Source organism: Alligator sinensis, unplaced genomic scaffold, assembly GCF_000455745.1.
Source record: "Alligator sinensis unplaced genomic scaffold, ASM45574v1 scaffold760_1, whole genome shotgun sequence".
NCBI classification, from domain to species: domain Eukaryota; kingdom Metazoa; phylum Chordata; order Crocodylia; family Alligatoridae; genus Alligator; species Alligator sinensis.
Genome location: NW_005841989.1, coordinates 226,642 through 244,321, shown reverse-complemented (window position 1 = coordinate 244,321; position 17,680 = coordinate 226,642). Strand labels below are relative to the sequence as shown.

Below are 17,680 nucleotides of genomic sequence, written 5' to 3'. Positions count from 1 at the left end.
CATGATGTCAGAGGAAGAGAAGAAGGATATGTTAGAGGTTAGGGAACCAGCCTAAGTTGAGAGACCCAGATTCAGCGGTCAACTACATCAGACTTTGGGCCGACTCTTGGGTAAGTCACTTAATTTCTCTGTGTCTCGGGTCCTCACATGTGCAATGGAGATGAAAGCCCTGCCTTGCTTCACAGGCCGGTGTGAGGATCATGACTTCAGTAGCGGTGTGGTTCTCACGCTGTTTCTGAACAGCTGAACATGTACCTTACATATGCAGAACAGAGAAGGAGGTGATAGGGAGCTAAACATACAGGCTGGAAACAAGTAGGTGAAAGAGGAGATCCTCAGGACTGTATCCTTGTTTCTACCCATAGGTGTTCACGTTAGAAACTCTGTGCAACATGGGGATGAATGTTAATGCCATACAATCCCCAGATGAAAAACCAACAGATTCACCCTTGCAAGTGATTGCTTTGCATCCTGGTAACCTAGCAAGGAAATTGTGTCTTTGTAAAATGTTCTTATTACTACACAGCTGCTAATGCATTTTTATCTCTGTGCTCACAAACAGTTGACAGCTAGACAGCCTTGGAGACAAATCACGGTTTATCCCCCAGGTAGGTGCAGCTCAAATAGTGAAAGCTTCCACGCATAGGCGCTGTGAACATGCACACAGTGCCCTTTGCAAATGTGCTCAACCCTGGGTCCGTCACGAAGACTTAGAGGCAAGTTCTCAGCCTTTGGCTTTTCCACTGAGGCTGCAAAATGAGGGACTAATTATGAAGGGGGTTGCCCTAGTAATGAACTAACACATTTATGGGCATTGAAAACCTTAAAAGATAGCAAAAACTGGAGACCACTGTTGGTCTTGCTTAGTAACAGACAATGGCCTCATATAACTTTAAGAAGAGCTGTCTGTTTCCCTAGGTTAGCATTAGCTCCTTATTACCATATCAAAGGCAAGTGGCAGGCAAACTCCTCCACTTGCTCATTAGCAGAAGTAGGTGGAAAACTGGGAGTTTGTTGCAGAAACTTTTCCATTCCCCAGCTGCACGTGTTCACACCTCCCTCTTGCCACTTTGAGTTTGCGGCTTGGAAGGAGCCCCAAAACACAAAGCAGACTTGAGCAGAGTAAGTCGACTGCCATTTGGTTTTGATCTAGATTCCCAGGAGCTTCGCTTGATGCTTCAGCTCGGGTTCATTCAGGTGCATCAGGGGAGAGCGGAGATGGACAAGAGGATCTAATTCCTTTTCTAGCTCCAATTCCAATGACTCTTTTTTAGTAAGATGCCAGGTTAATGGCTGACAAACATGAAGTGACAGCCCATCTCCTGGTGACCAAATTGCAAAGCAAATTAAAATGCCCCCTGAAGGTGCTGTTACTCCCCTCTCTCTGGCTAGATGTGAAGCCACAGACAGCCACCACTGATCACAGCAAGCCATATAACCTGTCACTGGTTCCCAAGAAGAGACAGATTGAAGACTGTCCCTTTGAGCTATAAATGTCATAAGATGGTGTGCTGTCATCAGCGGGAATGGTTCATTTATGTGCAATGAAGCCAGGGGGAGATAGGGGTGCCCTGGCTTCCTGACTTAGGGGTTTGCCTGCTGGATACAAAGCCAGAAGGTTGTATGCTCAAGCCTGGGTGTGGGCCCAGAGCCCCCCTGGACAGGGGCGCGCAAGAAAATATCCATCCAGTCCATGAATACTCCCCAAAATTTGTTTTTGCTGTTTGAATCCTAGATGGAATAGAATAAACCCCAACTAGTATTTGTCATTGTTTTCGGGAAACTTTCTTTTTTTTTTCATTTTAATTTCCACAAAGAGCCATTTATTTTTACCTAAATGAGACTAAGGACTTGTTCTGTCACACCCTGTCATGTTGTTTCCACCAACCAGGAATGAAATATTACCTGATCTTCATAATTTCCATCCAACAAACGGTTCCTGGAGGCCTTTAAAAAGAAATGAAAAATAAATATTAGGGCTTGCGCACTTGCCTACTAAAGCTTAGGGGCAGGAATGAACTAATATTTGTATCTGAGCACCCCAAAACATAGACAGGAATCTCTCTTGATAGGAATCTGGACTCACGCTGACCCTTGAAAGACAAGTTCCCTGGTGAAGTTCCTTTTTTCTATTTGCCTTCCCACACAGCCAGATGAGAACCAGAGCTGTGGCTGCCCAAAGCGTTACAAAGACAGCTTGGGTTTTCAACCTGAAGGGAAACAGGAAAGTCCACTAATCTCATGAGAAGTCCAGACAAACCAGTTTTTTGCAGAACCAAAAGGGCCAGAGAGCTCCAGCAAAGGGAACTCTGAATTGTTGGCTGTCTCTAAGCCTCAGAGCTCTTAATTTCCAACCTCTGCCAGTCTGTACTTGAAACAAATACCAAGCCTCATCCTGAGCCCACTGAAATTCATGGAAAGACTCCCATTAATTGGGAAGATGATACATTTAACTAAGACTCCCGTTAATTGGGAGGATGGATCAGGATGATACATTTGAGGACCTTTCAGAGATGCTGTTTTCTCCACAGTAGATCATGCCCTTCTTGCACCAGCCAACACCCAGGACTCTTCAAGACACCAGGTACTCTTGGGGACATGGGTGCCAAGTGCATGGGGACCTGAGGGCCCTGGCCCCGTTCAGGAAGAGGGCTGTTATCTGAAATGCATAAAACTTTTCACATGTCCATCTCAGCAAGATTGGCATCCGAAGAAACATTTGGACATCTATCTTGCTGGGATCCTTTGACTCTAGCTGACTTCTTGCCCCTGGGGCAGGGGGCTGGACTTAATGATCTTCCAAGGTCCCTTCCAGCCCTGATGTCCATGAAATCTTATCACCCCCACCTGGCAAAAATAAAAGTTGACGCCTGTGCTTGGGGAACACAGGCAGTTTGGGAGCCGTCTCAGCACAACTCCCATTAATAACACTTGCTAATGTGTCACCCCCCAGGCAGCCAACATGCAAAAGGGCCAATTCTGGCCTCATGCTGGCGTAAAGCAGGAGTGACTCCACTCGCATCAGTGGACAAACTGTGTTTACAGCAGTGTAAGGCCAAATCAAGTCCAAAGAAGACAACGTCTGCACCCACACACATTTGCACACACATGCAGTGGTTAAAAGAAAGACATGGGGCCCGAAAAGCCAGGAAATAGGAGAACTCGAACTACACCGGCAAACAGGGTGTGTAAGCTTTGAGGGTACACTGCAGAGCCCTGCCAGGGAGAGCTGTGCCACCCACCCCCGCTACCTTTTATTTTAACCTCTGTTGCTATTTCCCTCCATCCATATTTGTCGACAAAGCCAAGTGTGAAAACCCCCGGCACCAGGAGGTGGCACTATCTGTCAGGCACTAGAGCTTCGGTCTCCAAACAGGGAAAACGGGAATCTGGTCACAACGTGGAAGGTTTTTATTCAAACGGCATGAAGTGCAGTAATATTTCTCTCGCACAAAATGATGTCAGGTAGGCTGGCGGGTCAGCGCCCAGCCTCAGGGGTTCAGCGCCCAGCCTCAGGTGGGGTGGTGTCCACATCACACAGAGCACCCCACTGTTACTTTACTGATCGGTGTCTTCCTTTGCGAATCCAAGGACCCAGCGGGCCCTGGAGCCTCCACTCCTCTCTTTCCCCTAGAGGTGGTCCATTTGCGTCAAAAAGGAGGCAGGCGGTGGGGTTGTGACCGAGGAAACTTGTCCTGATACAGCCTGTGCCCTCCTGGCTCCATAATGTGCAGGGAACTCTGCTCGCCAGCCTGGCAGCTTTCCCCAGCACAAAAATGCATTTTGAATTTTATTAGAAGGTTTTAAAAGGAAAAGAAAGAAAAAGCCGAGCTGATGCTTTTGTGAAGGTGACACTGCCCTTAGTGCTGTTATGGAAACAACGTCCAGAGTCTGGTCCTGGTCTCAAAAGAGGCAGAACTAACCCTCGCTCCCCACTGGGAACTGGGTCTCTAAGGACGTAAGCATCGCCCACCACAGTCCAAAAGGGGAGGCACTTGAAAGGTAGTTTGTTTTTCTTTTATAAAATCTCCGAGGGTTAGGACTGTGTGGGCTGTCTTCACAAATATAAATCCTGTTTGGGGACCTTTTAGATGAAATCTTTCCTCACTGCCAACAAGGTTACAATGGGGTCCCCCCATTTTGATCCATTCCATCTGGCAGATAAGCCCCTAATTCTGGCAGCAGAATTGGATCGGTGGGGTGGCATATACTGCCAAAAGTGCGAGAGTCACACGTGGATGATGCATTGTGCTCCGGGCTAATGCAAGCAACGTGCAGAGACCGTGGAAGGTTGCCCTGAATTAGCCACGATCCCTACATCATGCATATGTGACTGTTGTATTCCTTTTTGGCCCTTGATGAGTAGGACTGGTTGCTTTGTTTCCACAATGGGGTAACTAGTTACAGGTTTTTTTCTGGGAACGCTCTTTCCTCTGCATCTCTTCAGTGGAAGGTCGGGATAAGCAGGTTTGATCACACAGGTGCCTTGGACCAGTATTTATAATCAAGGGTCGTATCTTGAATTTAATTGTGTATTGAATGGAGACGTAGTGCAGAGAGCGGAGCACTGTAGACTGGCTCTTTGAGGCCTATATTGCTGAGCAGAGTTATGAAATAATGTTAACCTTTAAGTGAAAGGCAAGGATGTCTTGGGGTCATCTCTTTTACTGGACCTACTGTATAGTTGGGGTAGAGTTAGACAAGTTTTCAAATGCAAGACATTCTTCATCAGGTCACCTTTAAGTGGGACAGTGTCGTACATAGGAACAGCAATATAGTGATGAGGCCATGGCAATCAGTATGCCAGCAACCACTAGGCTTATGTTTCTATCTGACAGGAAAGGACACAGCAATGACTAGTTCTCTATGCAGATACTGTGGCCCTTATAGCAATCTGAGAGCATCTGCTCACAAATGTTGGTGATGTTAATATAAATGGGTGCCGCCTTGAGCCTTTCTTGGGAAGGGCGGCATATGAATCAAATCAATTAATACATAGAGTCCACTCCAGCCCAACTCACCCAAGTCCCATTGGCTTTGAACCAAAGGTTTCTTAACTAAACTCTGGTAAGGGCTCCCAGGTTAAGGTGCACCTCCATTTCTTTCTATCCAGTGTCTGGTGTCTACACAATATTGCATGGTAATGGGACCGTGTGTTTTGGTGCTCCATACCTTTTCGGATCAGCTAAGTTTGACCGCAAGAGAACTTGTCAGCTACTGTAGACTCCAAACCAGAGTTTTTGTAATCTAATACCCTGCTATTTAATATATTCCAGTTTTATTGCATCGTAAAGGAAGACATAAAAGAAATAATAAAATTAGGCTTATTGTGAAGGAAACATCTAGCAGCTATTACCTCTGGGAAGGGAAAGCTGAACTCTGGTTTTGTAGCAAGTCAGAGTTTCTACTTAAGCATTACAAGAGGGTTTTCTTTAACCCATTTTTGGTTTTTAGTTTCAGTGAGAATAGTTTTCTTGCTATTTGCATTCAGAGTCCTCCCTAGCATTTGCAACCCAGACCTCACAGTACTATCCTTGTGCAGTGATGTTCAACTTTTTGACTCCACAGGTCAGATAGGTGGTACAGGATTGGTCTGTGAGCTGGATCAGACCTTGCATGCCTGAATCGAGCCCCATGCTGTCTCCATCTGCCCCATGTGCCAGGAGCAGGTCAGGCATGCTGCCTTAGCCCAGTCCCACAACTGAGCCCTGCATTGCCCCCACTCAGTCCCGTGCTCAGGGTTTGGGCCCCAGGGCCCCATGCTGTCCCATGTGCTAGGATCAGGCTCTGGGGCCCCGTGCCACTTCTGCCAACACACACCAGGATCAGGCCCCATGCCACCCTGTGTGCCCAATCTAGTGCAGAGAGTCATGCCCTGTTGCACTCCCCACAGACTGGTGGGAAGCCCTGAGAGCCAGATGACACAGTGTCAGGGGCTGGATCTGGCCTGTGGGCCAGGAGTGGAGCACCCCTGTCCTAATGCATGGGAATCAGGAGATGAAACTGTCTGGTCCTGTCTAATTTTCCAGGCTGTATGAAATGTACACAATAAACAGGATGATGGTGAAAAGCAACATTTCAATTGCAATTTTTTTTTTCATTTTTACTAGTCTGGCATTGATGGAATATCTGCTAAAAAAGAGGGTTTGTTAGATATGCAGTTTCATATCCAAGTGACAGTAAATGGTTGCTGCATTTCCCTTTCATATTTCCCCCAATAATACAAGTGCAATATGGCTTTGGGATGCAATAAGGGATGTATGCATTGCAGACTGGAGATAGTCAGGAACCAGATTCCACAATTTGATTTCTGTTTCAGATTCAAATACAAGTCAAAATGTTTGACAAAGGCACAGCATGGATGTAAAAATATTGTTTCAGCTAGCTCAGGATGAAACCCTAATGTTTCATTCACCTTTTTAATATATTTTTATATTTTATATACTGTATTTAATCTGTTATTGTTGTTTATCATTTATTATTTTTGTTATATGTTTATATTTTATACAGAAATAGATTTTTCACACATATATATATATTGATATATTAGAAAATGTAAAAAGGAAACATTAAAATGGGCAGATTTCTGCAAAACATTTTGCTTTTGTCGAACAGATCTTTCTGGCAATTCTCTCAGAAAGTTTTGAAGGAATTCTGCTCCATTCAGGTCCAAATTTTGGGATGGTTTATAGTTAAAATCCCTCTTTCAGTAACTCAGAGTCCTTTAGACCTGCTTCCAGCTGCTACCAAAGTGTCAGGGAGTTGCAGTTGGTGTAGCTGATGTTTGGCAGTTACACACGACAAGGGAGATTTGTCCACGTGGAATGAGAGGCTGAGAGACCGCTGCTGCCATCTGAGCCCTGGCAATCAGAGCAGCAGAGCAAGTTTTGCCACTGACAAACCTGCCAGAGAGTGCCAACCTTTCGGAAGTTTGCAAACAAAGCAAAATGTTTTTCAGTTCAAAACTGTGCACCATAGTGGCAAAGTTGTGGGGACTGAAGTGGGGAAAGGGGCAAGGAACCTGGATATTTTTTACTATAGACATGGTGAAATTCCTCTGACTTCTGTCTGGAGTCAGTTCTGAGAAAATTCCTAATTTTGCCCAAGGGACTGTGAAAGTGTGGGGTTGAATTGGCCTGTAGAAGCCAGGACCCAGATAGCAGGGGGTGCTTCAGGTCACAGGAAAAAAGGCAACAGCAGAGCGTTGTGAGTGAGGGTACTGTGATGACTGTGTACTGCAAGTAGAGATGCATTGGGGAAATGCATGTGGACCCCAGACTAGGAAATAAGGTGGGTCATAACGGTGGGGGGCAATGGGGAAGCCAGTGCTGTTGTGACATGTTGTTCTCTATCTTTCAGTCTCTAGACCTGTCAGTCTGATACCTCCAACTGGCTTGACATTTACTTTCCAGAAGGGAAAATCCCTTGTCAAACAGAGTGTCTGGCTTAGGATCTTCTTAAAGGAAGGCAATAAAAAGCAGAGCCAAGAAAGCAGACAGCGCAGAGGGATCTTTGGGAACATTCCCCGGGACCCAGCTGGGGAAGAGAGGACCTGACCTCCCTGCACAACAAGCCCCTCTGCAGTTGTTTGATAGTTAGCTTGCACAAAACAAGCTCCAGAGACACCACTCACTCTCCCGCCGCCTCCTGCTCTTTTCAGCTCCTTGATCCACCCCAGAGGCGAAACCCACTCAGTTTTTCACAGCTTTGCTGAACATACATACACACACACACTCCCAAGAAGATAAACACACACACACACTCCCAATCAGATGCATACACATACATGCAGACATATGCACACACACACACACCACATACACACACATACACACACTCCCAATCAGATGCATACACATACACACACACACACACACATACACACTCCCAATCAGATGTGCAGCTCTCCAGCTGTTGCATTCACACACACACGCACACACATACATGCACCCAGCCAGATGCATAAACACACACACACACACACACTTCCAATCCAATGTGCAGCTCGCCAGCTGCTGCATTCCCGCTGCCCTTTGCTTGGAAGAGCTGCATCTGCGTGTATGGTTTAATATATAGAAACAACAAAACAAAGGAGGATGGAGGAGATGAGAAGGTTGCAGACAGAGTGGGATGATGATGCTTATGCTTTTGGGGAATCGACTTGCAGAGAACTGGCAAGGAGGCAAAGACCACGCAGCCGGAGGGGAGCCCAGTGGCATCTGCATTCTCTCAAGGCAAGGAGCAAACCTCTCCTCCCACCCCCAGCCCCACATTGGCCCTTTCTGTACAAAGCAGCAGTATAAACCCCTCCCCTCACTGCTTTCACTCCAGCCACCTTCCCTTTTCTGTTCATTCAGAACAGATGATGCTCCTGATCACATGCGCTCATCTCCTCTCTCCCCCCACCCCACCCGAGCCCTTTAAATAGCCTTATTACACCAAGAATTCATTTGTACTACAGGAGGGAGAGAGGGAGCAAACAAAGAGAGGGAGGGAGATTTGACAGACAAAAGTACCACTGTAGTGCCGGAGGGCGGGGGTCTGGGAACCATGATGGCTCTGTCAGAGCCAGCAAACTCCAGGGATAGCTAGGGACAGGGGACGTGCATTTGAATCAATAGTGCTCTACAAATGTTCTGTACTAGCAGGCAGGACTGGGGAGGGAGTGGAGAGCCTGGGATGAGAAGACTCCAGTGCTCCGGTGATGGCATGGACCGGACACTTCTCCAGTGGCTGTGTTACCTACCTCTTATCTCTGTCACCGTCCAGTACCCCCAAGGTGCCAGGGAACAAGACTGATGTGGAGCGGCTGTTAGCAAGTAAGTTACTCTGTGTGTTTGCTTTCCACCTCTCACTCTTGTCTGGCTGCAGAAAAGCAAGAGCCTAGAAAGCCAGAGGACAAGTGATGAAGTTACTAGGGCAGCCAGCCATGGGGCTTCTGATCCCAACCCTGGGAGGGTGACGGCCAGTGAATTGGTATTTTCCTACCCACAGGATGCCAGGGCCAAATTAGGAAGGCGGGCTGGATTCGGATCTATGAGCATGCCATTGTTGGATCTGGCAAAGGAGTTTGGGGATAGAGACATGAAATATTGAGGTACTGTGGGAATAGGGGTTGTATCGGACAGACAGACAGTAGCTGAACAACACTTAAAACGGTGGAGCAATGCCGAGTTTACATCTGGATCAGCAATTAGGTCATTTAAAATTAAGGCATGTAATACTTGGTTTGAGATTTAAAGAGTTGTTACATTTTAGGCTCCGAATTATAATGATGATGGTGATGGTGATATTGGAGTGGGTTGTGCTGCTGGGCTGTTTTATGCATGGGGAATCCTTATTGGTTCTTTGGTGTTTGTGCCTATGACAGATAGGAGGAAGATGTGTCTGTGCAGTGTCCGCTGTCACTCCACATGGCTCGCACAGACACTGTGAGTCCTTCCTCTCAGTTGTTGATAGTGTGCTGGTCTGGCACCAGGTCCCAACTTTATATTGCACACATGTCACTCCTCAGTGAACTGGGTTTCATGATCTGGCAGAGCCTTAACAATTCAGGGCCAGTTCTCAGAGGGATCATTTCTGATATCCAAGCATGAAACTGAAGTGTTAGTAGTTGGATGCAACCTGGGTTTGACTGGGGTTGGCAGGGAGTGGTATGTCAAGAACCACTGGTCTTTACTGGCATGGGTAATGAGTGAAATTGTTTTTTATTTGTATTATGGTAGTGCCTGAAAGCCCACGTTCTGGAGCAGGTCTCCATTGTGCTAGGCACTGCACAAGCAGAACAGAGTCCCTGCCCCAGAACATCCACAGTCTGACTTCTAGCCTGGCTCCTAGCCAGTTGTGTGACCTTAGCTAGGTCACTTCCTTTCTTTGTGCCTCAGTTTCTCCCATCTGTAAAATGGGTTTCATAGCACCACCCTAGACTATGGGGGTGTTCCTAGGCCAGCTGACTTTTGAGATCTCTGGTTGCAAGGTCCTGCAGAAGTGCAAGGGGATAGGGACAGCTTTCATTTTCCAACTGGTGCAGGATTCTGTCGTGTCTCTCAGTTGCTCTTTGGGTTCAAGAATCATTGAACATGTAGCAGGAATATTAGTGCTTTTGAGTCTGGGTAGAGATTCCCCTTACCCAAGTTCCACTTGCCATATTCTGACAGTATAAATAGCAGGGGTATGAGCTGAAGATAATTGGACCAGAAGATGGGGCACTGATGCTGCCAAACAGCCCTTCAAACATACCAGAAGGGCAACAGATGTCCCTAGAAACAGGGAGTAGGACAAATGTATGGGAAACTGAGATGCTTCAGAGAGCTTTAGGCCTGGAAAAAGTCATTTCCCTGAAAGTGGGTGGATGAAATGGCCCCACGTTCAAGTTTGCTTTATGAAGGAACCAACTGTTGTCTGAATAACACGGACACAGATAAGACTACCCAAGCAGCAGCCTGGGCCTGTCCCTGCATCCCTAGGCATACTGCTCACCACTTACAGTGCTGTGAAATATAACTTCCTAGTTAATTATTTTATAATAATTATATTCTCCTGTCCGCTGCTTGCAGTATTTGAACTCCCACTGAGCCCGTCATTATAATAGGTTGCATACACTCCGTCATCTCCATACTTGGTATCTACTCGCTCCCTAGTCATTATTTTCTATAAAATAATTCTCACTCTTGTAATTCTTTAGCTGCTCACTGAGGTCATTAGAATATCTCGTAAGGCATTTCCCGTCTTTCTCTTTTGTTTAAATACAATTAAGCTTTTTTCCCATTAACATTTGAGCTCCTCCGCTCTGTTTTTTATTAGACCAACTTTGGTATATTTTAATACACCCACAATTTTGTAATTTCCATGGGATTTTTTCATGCTTGAATTCCCACTGGAAAAAATGCATTCAAAATCTCTGCCATTTCTAGATGAAGTTGATGTAAACAGAAAGAAAAAAGAACAAGTGGGGGGGCGGGGTTAGCTAGGTTGGTTTTTTTAGCATATTACACTTTTGAAAAAAGTTCACAATAAAAACAGAATTTTCTCCCTTTAGCAATAAAAATAAGATATTGATATTTTCTGTCACATAAAACTACACAGGCCGAGTTCGTTGCTGGCATAAATGAGTGCAGCTCCACTGATGCTGAAAGAGCTACCATCATTTACACAAACCGCGGGTTTGTCCTGACACTTGTAAGGTTAGTCATAAGTCATTTTTGGTATACCTTTTTGAAAAAGGAACTGTATGTCCCTTATCAGAGCTGGAACTCTACAGAAGTCTCTGTAGAAATTACTGTAAAATCTGTAGGATTTAATAGAGAACGGTCGCTTCCTTCCAGGTTTCATGGTTCACTTCCCATTGCCTATAGTAGGAGTTTAATTCTCTATTAAATTCTATATAAGATAGTCCAGAAAATCTATCCGCCATTGAGTCATAGTTTTATCTTGGACCAGTCATTCTGTGACTCAGTGGGTACATTTACACATGCAATTAGCACATATTAATAAACTCCAGCATGGTTTGCACTGGAGTTTATTGCTCTAGGGTGCAGTGTTTACATGTGCACCCAGGACCGCAGCCTGCTGAGCCGGGGTGGAGCAGCCCCGGCTAGCAGGGACTCTGAGGGGGGTTATCTTGCCAGCCTGGGACTACTCCTCCCTGGCTTAGTGTGCTGTGGAGATGCTGGCTGGGGCACGAGGATGCTACAGTGCAAGGCTAGGCAGCAGGCAACCCCTGCACTGTAGCACACTCATGCCCCAGCCAGCCCCAGTCACTGTCTACATGTGCGTTTTGGTGCACATAACTACCCCACTGTAGGATAGTACTTGTCCTGGACAGTATTATCCTACAGCAGAGATCATTAATTTACCATGCCCTAACACAGGTGCACATGTAGATGGTGGCACTTTACTGCGGAGCTAATTAGTCAGCTCCACAGCAAAGAACATGAGTAGATGCACCCAGTTTTACCAACAAGGACATTAGCAGTAATGATTATGAAGGGCAAATACTATCTACTGGACAATAAACATCCTTCCTATGCAACCTTGTTCCACTTGCAATTGGGATTTCCTTACTGCCTTGTGCAGATATCGATCAGTCCTGATCCAGTTTAGCCATGAATAAAAGTGTTTCCAGAACATGGTGCTGTGATTGCAGGCAGTGGCTGTGGCAGTGTGCGTAAAGTCATTGGGCCTTCATAATTAAAGATGCTGTTATCCTACCCTACAGGAGGACGATAGCTTACATTTTAAAAAGTTTAGTCCAGACGTAGAAATGGTGGGAATCATATTTTGCTTTGATAGATCAATGGAAGAGAAGGAGCAAAGTCCAGTGATTAGGACTGGGAAATTTGGGTTCAAGCCTCTGGTTTGCTGCAGACATCCCAGGTGATATTACAAAAATCATGAAATTTCTCCCACCTATAATGGAAATTAGAGCATTTCCTTATCTCATTGAGGGGGCAAGAGGTAAATGCACTCAAAGCCATAAAGTGTTCAGGTAGTTCAGAAATAGATATCATATTGAGAACAAAAGGGCTCAGGATTATTAGTACTTTGGTCACCTGGTATCTTTGGGGGACTGGATAGACAGATAAGAAACAGCCAGAAATACTTCAACTACCCATTAAGTCAGTCTTCCCACATGTTATTCCAACTTCCTGCCCAGAGAGATTTTCTTACCAGCCATTTTTGGAAAGACTCTGTTATAATATTTCTAAGCCTAACAAACCCTGAACAGACAGGCAGTCATCAACCCAGCTCTGTAGCAAGCAGCAAAGCTTCTCACTTCCTTTGGTAACTGCCTAGCTAATCATCAATCAGCCACTTTTGTGTATCCGTGGGTAGGTATCTCCTTCAGCCCCAGAGGAATTCCATTGTAGCTCAGCAGTCATGGCTGTCAGTGTGCAAGAGGAGCGATGATGCCAAGTTAATGAAAGCTCAAAGAGGAAATGAAAAAAATCTTGATACTTTGGTGCTGAGTGAGATTACACTTTGGAAAGGAATTATTGGGGTGGGGGGGGGACGGTCATGTGTTTTGAACCACATGTTTATCACCAAAGTGCCAGCAGTTTCCCTTCTATGGAGTTTTTCTTTGTCTTTTGCTTTGCCTTTTATAGCAGAGCGCTCTTAAATAGCACGTTTCATCAATAGATCTTAAGCCACTGAACAGCAGAGGTAGCTATCAATATACCCATTTTATGGGCAGGGAAATTGAAGTGTAGAAGGGTCTGAGTGTCTGTCTCTGCCTCTACCTCACTAACTCTCTCTCTCTCTCTCTCTCTCTCTCTCTCTCTCTCTCACACACACACACACACACACACACACACACACACAGAGCACAGCTATTCTTGTAGGTTTGGAAAGGACCTCAAGGGTCATCCAGTCCGATCCCCTGTGTGGATGCAGGATTCACTAAACCATCTCGGATAGATGCTGGTCCAGCCTCTTCTTGTTTCTCCAATGAGAGATCCCGCAGCTTGCCTGTTCTGTAGTCCTGCTGTTCTTACTGTTAGGAAATTTTTTCTTGAGATCTAATCTAAATCTGCTTTAACGTGCTTTAAACCCATTTCCCCTTGCCCTGCCCTCTGTGGCAAGGGAGCCCAATGTCCTTTATGGCAGCCCTTCAAATTTTTGAAAACAGCTAGCAGACCCCCTCCTCCCCCGCCCTTAATCTGCTTTCCTCAAAACTAAAATCACCCAGTTCCTTCAGTCTTCCCTCATAAGGCTTGCGTTTCAGCCCCTTTAGTATCTTAGTTGTTCACTTCTGGATCCTCTCCAGTTTCCCTGGATAGTTTAATCCTAATAAAGTACAGGCTATAAATAAGTGGATGGATGGACAGCTACCTTCCTCAGGGGAAATAAAGGCCCTGTTTATCATTAAGCGTCTGCCCCACAGCCACTTTCCAATAGATTGGGACAGGGAACAGCATTTTTAGACTGATTTTTTTTCTCCATCCTTATGTAGGCACCTTCTATGGATCCTCTGTTTCAGTGGATTTGCCTGTAAATCTGCCCACTTTATTTTCTCTTGTACGTTCACCTGCTCCGTACAAGTGTCGGTTAGGCATTTTAATTAAATTGATGCAATGCAAGAAGAAAGGAAGCTGCAGGAGATTGAGAGCAGGGCCCGGGGAAAGGAGCAGCTGTGATCGTACCAAAATGACTGCCTGTCCCTCTGCTTTGAGCTTCCCCAATCCCCCTTCTTTTCTTTCGTACAACCTGGCTCTTGCCACTTGGAACTGCTAAAGCTTAGGGAAGGGCACAGGGCAGACACATGCAGCATCCCTGCCTCTTGCCCCTGATATTCCAGTCCTGACTCTAACACACTACACCTCAGCTCAGACCTATGGGATTAGTACTCAGCCAGCCCTGATTAATCCCATACGATTACCGGTGCATGACATTCCTGATTTACACGGCAACCTCCTTCCCCCAGCAGCCCAAACCTGCCTGGAGCAGAGAGCAGTGATTCTGCTCACACCGTACCAGCTGCTGCTTGGGAAAATCAGTCACTGAAGGCACAATGGTGGCAAAAAGCTCTGAACGGTGTGTGCTGGGGGCACAGAGGTATGCGGTGTGTGTTAAAGCAAAACAGATTTGCCTGCCCATTACAATAAAGTGAGGAAAACAATTTATTTGCATTTTTCTTCCACCTTCGCAGCACTTCACATCCCCACATAACACCATGACCACGTTATTGTTAATATTATAGCACAAATCATTTCATCGCCGTGCTTAAGTTCCCACTGCGTCCATCACTCTTCAAATGCGTAGAAAGAAAGTGGACCAAAGAATTTATTTTTTCCTATCGACAAGACAGAATAAAAGGTGGAATAAGGGCAGTATTATCATCCCCAGTTGATAGCGAGGGGAATTAAGAGATTTACTCCTGGTCACGCAGGCAATCTGTGTTTCAGAGGTGAGGACTAAACCCCGCTCTGAACCTCGTGCCAGCATCCTAGACCTGTGAGACTTCAGGGAGCAGTGAAATCTTCCTTGCACCAAGATCAGCATTTGACCTAAATTCTTCATAAGAAAAAAAATCACTGTTCTAAGAAAAGCATACTTTCTCACTTCTCTTTTTGTGGTGTTTGCAGCACACTCCTATGTAGGTGTGGGGGGAGCAGGAGGCCTGTTAACCATGGCAGGTAAGGGTTAAAAGCAACCCCTTTAAAACAGTGCCCATCGTTCAGCTACAGCCATTGGGTTGGATGTCAACTCTGAGAGCCCTTCCCTCCATATCACAGCTCACCCCTGCGTCTGGCATCTGGGTGAAAGCTGAGTGATACAGAGAAGCCTGATAAAAGGCCTTTTTGTAAAATTGATAATGCACTGTCTCACAGCTCCTTCTGCAGCAGCTCGCAGCAGCCTGTCCAAAGGGAACAAGCAGCTCTGTGCCAAAGTGGCATTTTTATTATCCTGGCCTTGTGTAATCACAGACGGTAAATGCCAGTGAAACAGCATGGTCCGTGTGACTGTCAGAGGCTGTGGCCATCCATAGATCTATTTACGAAGGAAGGACAGTGAGACACAGACTAAAGGCTTATTTTCCTTTGGATGCTTGCACATCATTTCCATTAGCCAGGAAGCATGTGTGCATGGTGGGGATCGCTGTATGTGTGATAAAGCAGAACCTCAAACTCTCATATCTCTACTCCTTTTTTGCTCTGTGTTGTCTGTGATAGAGTAACCTGGGACATTCAGACCTCTAATGACAAAGCAGGTTCCTGGATTTATTCTGTGCCTAAAATCTCAAGGACAATGTAAATCTCAATATCCCTCATTTTAGAGATGGGGAATTGAGGCACTCCGAAGAGAAGTGATTTGCTCAAGTTGACAAGAAAGTTACCGACAGAATCAGGAACAGAAACCAGGTTAGTGTATTGACTCCCACTTTGAATACTAGATCATGCTGTATCTCTTAAGAAGAGGACGTAATCCCCTTCATTATGAAGCCTGTGATCAATTATCTTCATTAATCACAAGCAGAGATTTAAATTGCAACAGGGGAAATTAAGATTAAATAGTAGGACAAGTTCTAATTACAGTGAAAGTGACAGGAAAGTTACTCTGTAATAGGTACCACCCTCTTTGCATGAAGGGATCATTTTTGAAGTCTCCCCAAGGTTTCTGGGATAATTTCACTTAACCTGTAGTTAAAGAACTAGGCAGCTGATTTCTGCCTGTCCCTCAAACGGTTTGCTTAAGGCAGGTTTCAATGCACTGCCATTAGCATGAAGTCTCTCCAGGCTGTTTGTCAGGAGTCAGAGTTCCAGGGATTTTGATCTTTTGATTTCTTTGATCCTATTTTATTCTTGTCTGTACTGCGTGGTACAGCATCTCATAGCTCAGATCTGGGTATCTTGACTCGTTTCCAGAGTGCCACCAAAAGCAGAATGTAGCATCACATGAATCTTTTACAGGTAAAAATATCAACTTTAATACAGGTCAGGAAGGTGTTTTTTTTTGTTTTAATGAAATCATTCCAAACTTACCTATAAAATGGTTACTTGTTCTTTTTGCTGCTTGTGTTGTGGTTTAGTTTTTTTTACATCTTTCCACACATATAAATGTTCAGAACCTTTGGTCTGAATTAATTAATTTTATACATAGTGAAATGGACAAACTGAAGTCTCCGGGAGAAAGAAGGACATAGTCTCCCCCCGTTCTTATCACTACTGAAGTGAGTGGAGGGGCTGCCCCTAACTGCATATACAGGGTGTGTTCTCTGCAGACCTACACCTGGGAGCGGTGACAGTAAAACTCCACCATTGTGATTTTGCAACATTTTATACCCACTTTGCCCAGCTATCAGTGGACACATGCTGCAGGCCATGGAGAATCAAGCCCAGAGTTTGAAGAGATTTGAAGGTGCAGGCTACAGAAAACAAGACTGAATGCTGCGTAGCTAAGTACAGTACATGGCAGCATGCCATATCTGGTCATTCTCTTTCAGACAAGAAAGGATATAATTGCCACTTCTATATTCCTATTCACTGCCAGACCCTTTGACACTGCCATTAAAGCCAGCCCCTTCCTTTCCCCTCCAGTTGTCCTGTTACCCACCCATGCACTTGATCCTACACCAGGCTGGACACCCCTTGCAGGCTGTGAAATGGGTCATTTGGTGCATGCAGAAGCAAAGGAGATCTGGGCCTGCTGTCCACTGACTGTAGCTGCAGGACCAGTTTTTCTCTTCTCAATCTTTACTTCTCTTTTTGATATCCTCCTTCTCTTGGGCCTCATCACATGGGACACTTAGCACGTTCTATTTAGATCGTAGTCAGCATCACTGTGCTGTATTAAAAGTCAGAATGTGTTACAAGCAGTTGCTCAGTAATGTTTACTGTGACCTCAGCTCAATCTGGGTAGGGTTGGAGCTGACTGTGGCCCCACTCCCACCCCTGACCCTGACCCCAGCACCAGGCAGCTTGCATGTCTACCCATGAGGATGTGCAATCCCTATGCCCGGAGTCTGCACCTTCCCCACTGCGTGCCCAGTACTGCTCAGCCTGGGAGTACCTGCCTCTGGCATGCTGGGGCAAACTGGGCGAACCAGGTCTCTGCTGCTGGCTGGCCACAGGTAGAAGGAGGCATGGGGAGCCAAGCCCAGAAGAGATCCAGCAGTCTCTTGCTGCTGGATCCACACTTGCTGCTGAATCCACAGGCCAAGCCAGGTCTCTGCTGCCTG

At 45.8% G+C, this 17,680-nt stretch overlaps 1 protein-coding gene across 13 annotated transcripts in view; it reads left to right on the top strand.

Moving 5' to 3' along the window:
* Positions 1-8,369: 8,369 nt before the first annotated feature.
* Positions 8,370-17,680, top strand: part of KCNJ5 (potassium voltage-gated channel subfamily J member 5) — a 38,011-nt gene continuing 28,700 nt past the window's right edge. For 2 of the 13 annotated variants that reach the window (XM_025201287.1, XM_025201299.1), the window contains exons 1-3: positions 8,370-8,819; positions 11,086-11,183; positions 15,779-15,863. The gene's annotated coding sequence lies outside the window, so the exon portion shown is untranslated. Of the gene's footprint in view, positions 8,820-11,085; positions 11,184-15,086; positions 15,138-15,674; positions 15,864-16,326; positions 16,413-16,797; positions 16,902-17,680 lie in introns of all 13 variants that reach the window. The other 11 variants (XM_025201292.1, XM_025201293.1, XM_025201290.1 and 8 more) reach the window with 11 other exon arrangements.